Source organism: Salvelinus alpinus, chromosome 2, assembly GCF_045679555.1.
Source record: "Salvelinus alpinus chromosome 2, SLU_Salpinus.1, whole genome shotgun sequence".
NCBI classification, from domain to species: domain Eukaryota; kingdom Metazoa; phylum Chordata; class Actinopteri; order Salmoniformes; family Salmonidae; genus Salvelinus; species Salvelinus alpinus.
Window position 1 is genome coordinate 38,671,965 of NC_092087.1, and position 6,000 is coordinate 38,677,964.

Genomic DNA, 6,000 nt, shown 5'->3' on the forward strand with positions numbered 1-6,000 from the left:
CATAATAACTCCTGATAAAGTTGGGTAGCTGATATTCAGAGCTTAAATAGCCAAATTGATAAGTCACAGGAATCAGGACTAATACAGTCAATGCAATGGCCTGTTTTACAAATGGTGGGCCTACCACATGGATGGGCATTCATAAAATTCCATTGTGGGCTGACATGGTAGGCTACACCCCAGTAAGCACGAGCAACGTCTTTTTTTTGGTCCTGTCCGGACGTCGTTTGTTTATGTTTTATAAACGGTAGGCTTAAAACATAGATGGGCATTCATAAAATTCAATTTCAGACAACACCGTAGGTGTAACAACAGCCTTCCCTCTCTTCACGAGAAGAGAGGGTGTAACAGGGATCGGACCAACACGCAGCGTAGCCAGTGCTCAACATGTTTAATAAAACACGATACAAAATAACAAACCGACACAGCCCTATCTGGTGCAGCGAAAACACAAAGACAGGAAACAACCACCCACAAACCCCAACACAAAACAAGCCACCTATATATGATTCCCAATCAGAGACAACACAAAACACCTGCCTCTGATTGAGAACCATATTAGGCCAAACATAGAAACAGACAAACTAGACACACAACATAGAATGCCCACCCAGCTCACGTCCTGACCAACACTAAAACAAGCAAAACACACAAGAATTATGGTCAGAACGTGACAGTAGGCTACACCTCAGTAAGTATGGACTGATTCCGACGCCTTTTGGATATCTTTTTTTGGTGCATTTCTGGACCGTCCTTGATTTCCACATACACGGACATTGGTTTGTGGTCCCGTCCAGACCAAATCTGAACCAATCATAGACGTCTAGTTTTGGTTCAGATTTTATCCAGTCTGAACCAGCCTTGATTTGTCCCAAACATAGACATCTATTAATTATTTATTTTCAACTTTCATTCAGAATCAAAAATGAGCCTGATTTCAACATCTGGAAAATTGATATTTTCAACGTCTGTAAAATATGTATTTTCAGCATCAGAAAAATAAGTATTTTCAACTTTCATTCAGAAACTAAAATGAATCTGATTTCAATGTCAGGAAAATACGTATTTTTCAATGTCTGGAAAAGATGCCTCAAAATATGACATCCATTGATTAACCCACCTGGTGGTGGGTTAATCAATTGATTAACCCACCAAAGCAGCAGCTAATCTTTCTGGGGTCCAGCAAAAATAAGGCAGTTTATAAAATTTTTAAATCATTACAATACATTCACAGATTTCACAACACACTGTGTGCCCTCAGGCCCCTACTCCACCACTACCACATATCTACAGTACTAAATCCATGTGTATGTATTGTGTGTGTGTGTGTGTGTGTGTGTGTGTGTGTGTGTGTGTGTGTGTGTGTGTGTGTGTGTGTGTGTGTGTGTGTGTGTGTGTGTGTGTGTGTGTGTGTGTGTGTGTGTGTGTGTGGGTGTGTGTGTGTGTGTGTGTGTGTGTGTGTGTGTGTGTGTGTGTGTGCGGTGTGCGTGTGTTTTTTAAATCAAATTTTACTGCTTGCGTCAGTTACTTGATGTGGAATAGAGTTTCATGTAGTCATGGTTCTATGTAGTACTGTTTTGAGGAATTAAGGTCACTGATTAGTAAATAACTCCCCTCACCTGGTTGTGTAGGTTTTAATTGAATGCAGAAATCAAAAACCAGCAAACACTAGGTCCTCCATTGAATGAGTTTGACACCCCTGCTGTAGTACTAACAGTAGTAGCAGTAGTAAGACTAGCAAGATGGCACCGGAGCAGAAGGCAGACGTTTTACGTGCCCCCAACCGATTGTGTTTTTTTGTTTGTTACTTATTTTTTTACTCTTTTGTACATAATGTTGCTGCTACCGTCTCTTATTACGGAAATAACTTCTAGACATCAGGACTGCGATTACTCACCACGGACTAGCAGAATCCTTTTTTTCTTTAACGACTCTGACGAACCCGAGGTGGAGGATATATGGCTCCCTCGGGAACAGGCCCAGATCCCCCGTGATCTACGTGAAGAGGAGGCGGAGAAAGAGAGCCCGGAGAGCGGGCTGCCTTCGGAGAATTCGCAGGTGATCAAATAAATCCCCACTTCCCTCAATTCTGCTAGCAAATGTGCAATCTTTGGACAATAAAATCGACGAGTTACTGGGAAGATTAAACTACCAAAACTGTAACATCTTATGCTTCACGAAGTCGTGGCTGAACGACGACAATATCAACATACAGCTGGCTGGTTATATGATGTACCGGCAGGATAGAACAGCGGCGTCTGGTAAGACAAGGGGCAGTGGACTATGTATTTTTGTAAATAACAGCTGGTATCAATGGAAGTCTCAAGCTATTGCTCGCCTGAGGTTGAGTATATCATGATAAGCTAAAGACCACACTACCTACCGAGAGAGTTCTCATCTGCATTCTTCACAGCTGTTTGAATACCACCTCAGTCAGAGGTTGGCACTAAGATAGGATTGAATGAGCTGTATTCCACCATAAGCAAACAAGAAAACGCTCACCCAGAGTAGTCGTCGGAGTAGTCGTCCTAGTAGTCGGAGACTTTAACACAGTGAAACTTAAATCAGTTTCACCAAATTTCTATCAGCATGTTAAATGTGCAACCAGAGGGAAAAGAACTCTGGACCACCTATAGTCCACACACAGAGACACATACAAAGCTCTCCCTCGCCCTCCATTTGGCAAATCTGACCATAATTCCATCCTCCTGATTCCTGCTTACAAGAAAAAATAACAGCAGGAAGCACCAATGACTAGATCAATAAAAAAATGGTCAGATGAAGCAGATGCTAAGCTACAGGACTGTTGACTTGAATATGTTCTGGGATTCCTCCAATGGCATTAAGGAGTACACCACATCTGTCATTGGCTTTATCAATGAGTGCATTGATGACGTCTTCCCCACAGCGACCGTATGTACATACCCCAACCAGAAGCCATGGATTACATGTAACATCCGCACAGAGCCAAAGGATAGAGCTGCCTCTTTCAAGGAGCGGAACTCGAACCCGGAAGCTCTTTATAATAAATCCCGCTATGCCCTCCGACAAACAGGCAATGCGTCAATACAGGATAAAGATCGAGTCGTACTACACGGGCTCTGAAGCTCGTTGGATGTAGCAGGGCTTGCAAACCATTACAGACTACAAAGGGAAGCACAGCCGGGAGCTGCCCAGTGACACAAGCCTACCAGATGAGCTAAACTACTTATATGCTCGCTTCGAGGGAAATAACACTGAAACATGTATGAGAGAACCAGCTGTACCGGAAGACTGTGTGATCACACTCTCCGCAGCCGATGTGAGTAAGACCTTTAGACAGGTCAACATTCACAAGGCCGCAGGGCTAGACGGATTACCAGGACATGTACTGTGAGCATGCGCTGACCAACTAGCAAGTGTCTTCACTTATATTTTCAACCTCTCCCTGTCCGAGTCTGTAATACCAACATGTTTACATGTAATACCAACTTCGTACCAACCCGCTCCTCCGCTCTCTCCACTGGCTTCCAGTTGAAGCTCGCATCCGCTACAAGACCATGGTGCTTGCCTACGGAGCTGTGAGGGGAACGGCACCTCCGTACCTTCAGGCTCTGATCAGGCCCTACACCCAAACAAGGGCACTGCGTTCATCCACCTCTGGCCTGCTCGCCTCCCTACCTCTGAGGAAGTACAGTTCCCGCTCAGCCCAGTCAAAACTGTTCGCTGCTCTGGCACCCCAATGGTGGAACAAACTCCCTCACGACGCCAGGTCAGCGGAGTCAATCACCACCTTCCGGAGACACCTGAAACCCCACCTCTTTAAGGAATACCTAGGATAGGATAAAGTAATCCTTCTAACCCCCCCCCTTAAAAGAGTTAGATGCACTATTGTAAAGTGGTTGTTCCACTGGATATCATAAGGTGAATGCACCAATTTGTAAGTCGCTCTGGATAAGAGCGTCTGCTAAATGACTTAAATGTAATGTAATGTAAATGTACTGGATGGCACTGCCTGTTGATGCCTTTGGCTTCCTGGCAGACCTGTGAGAGGCGTGGTGTCTCCTTATCTCCTTTAGATTCTGCCTACCAGAGTACCTGATAAGAGACATCATGACTAAGAATTGACATGCTCCCCTCCCCCCTCCCCCCAATACCATAATATCTAACCTGAATGTATATGTGTGTATATACAGTATATATATATATATGGCATATTTAACTCCCAATAACCTAATAGTTATCTTATCATGAATGATTATCCCATTATGAAGATTATTTGGGTTTCAGGTAAGGGTAGATATTATGGTATTGTATGCATAGATATACATACACACTGACTGTGCAAAACATAAAGAACACCTGCTCTTTCCATGACAGACTGACCAGGTGAATCCAGGTGAAAGCTATGATCCTTTATTGATGTGACTTGTTAAATCTACTTCAATTTGTAAGTCGCTCTGGATAAGAGCGTCAGCTAAATGACTTAAATGTAAATGTAATGTTTTAAGCAGACCACCATAGTGCCCGTAACCAAGAACACTAAGAACCTGCCTAAATGACTACCGACCTGTAGCACTCATGTCTGTAGCCATAAAGTGTTTTGAAAGGCTGGTCATGGCTCACATCAACACCATCATCCCAGAAACCCTAGACCCACTCCAATTTGCATATGCCCCAACAGACCCACAGATGATGCAAACTATATTGCACCCCACACTGCCCTTTCCCACCTGGACAAAAGGAATACATCTGTAAGAGAATGCTATTCAATAACTACAGCTCAGCGTTCAACACCATAGTGCCCTCAAGCTCATCAATAAGCTAAGGACCCTGAGACTAAACACCTCCCTTTGCAACTGGATCCTGGACTTCCTGATGGGCCGCCCTCAGGTGGTAAGGGTAGGTACAACACATCCGTCACGCTGATCCTCAACACGGGGCCCCCTCAGGGGTGCGTGCTCAGTCCCCTCCTGTACTCCCTGTTCACTCCTGACTGCACGGCCAGGCACGACTCCAACACCATTGTTACATTTGCAAATGACACAACAGTGGTAGGCCTGATCACTGACAACAACGAGACAGCCTATAGGGAAGAGATCAGAGACCTGGCTGTGTGGTGCCAGGACAACAACCTCTCCCTCAACGTGATCAAGAAAGGAGATGATTGTGGACTACAGGAAAAAGAGGACCGAGCACGCCCCCATTCTCATCGACAGGGCTGCAGTTGAGCAGGTTGAGAGCTTCAAGTTCCTTGGTGTCCACATCACCAACAAACTAGAATGATCCAAGCATACCAAGACAATCGTGAAGCGTACACGATTAAACCTATTCCCCCTCAGGAGACTGAAAATATTTGGCATGGGTCCTCAGATCGTCAAAAGATTCTACAGCTACACCATCGAGAGCATCCTGACTGGCTGCATCACTGCCTGCTATGGTAACTGCTCGGCCTCCGACCGCAAGGCACTACAGAGCGTAGTGCAAACGGCCCAGTACATCACTGGGGCCAAGCTTCCTGCCATCCAGGACCTCTATACCAGGCGGTGTCAGAGGAAGGTCCTAAAGATTGTCAACGACTCCAGCCACCCTAGTCATAGACTTTTCTCTCTGCTACCGAACGGCAAGCGGTACCGGAGTGCCAAGTCTAGGTCCAAAAGGCTTCTAAACAGCTTCTACCCCCAAGCCATAAGACTCCTAAACATCTAGTCAAATGCTGCCCAGACTATTTGCATTGCACATACATACCACTGCCACTCTCTGTTGTCATCTATGCATAGTCACTTTAATAACTCTACCTCTATGTACATACTACCTCAACTAACCGGTGCCCCCGCACATTGACTCTGTACTGGCACCCCCCGTATATGTTGTTATTTTTTACTGCTGCTCTTTAATTACTTGTTACTTTGGTCTTTTATTCTTTCCGTATCTTTTTTAAACTGCACTGTTGGTTAGGTGCTTGTAAGTAAGCAATTCACTGTAAAGTCTACACCTGTTGTATTCGGCACATGTGACTAA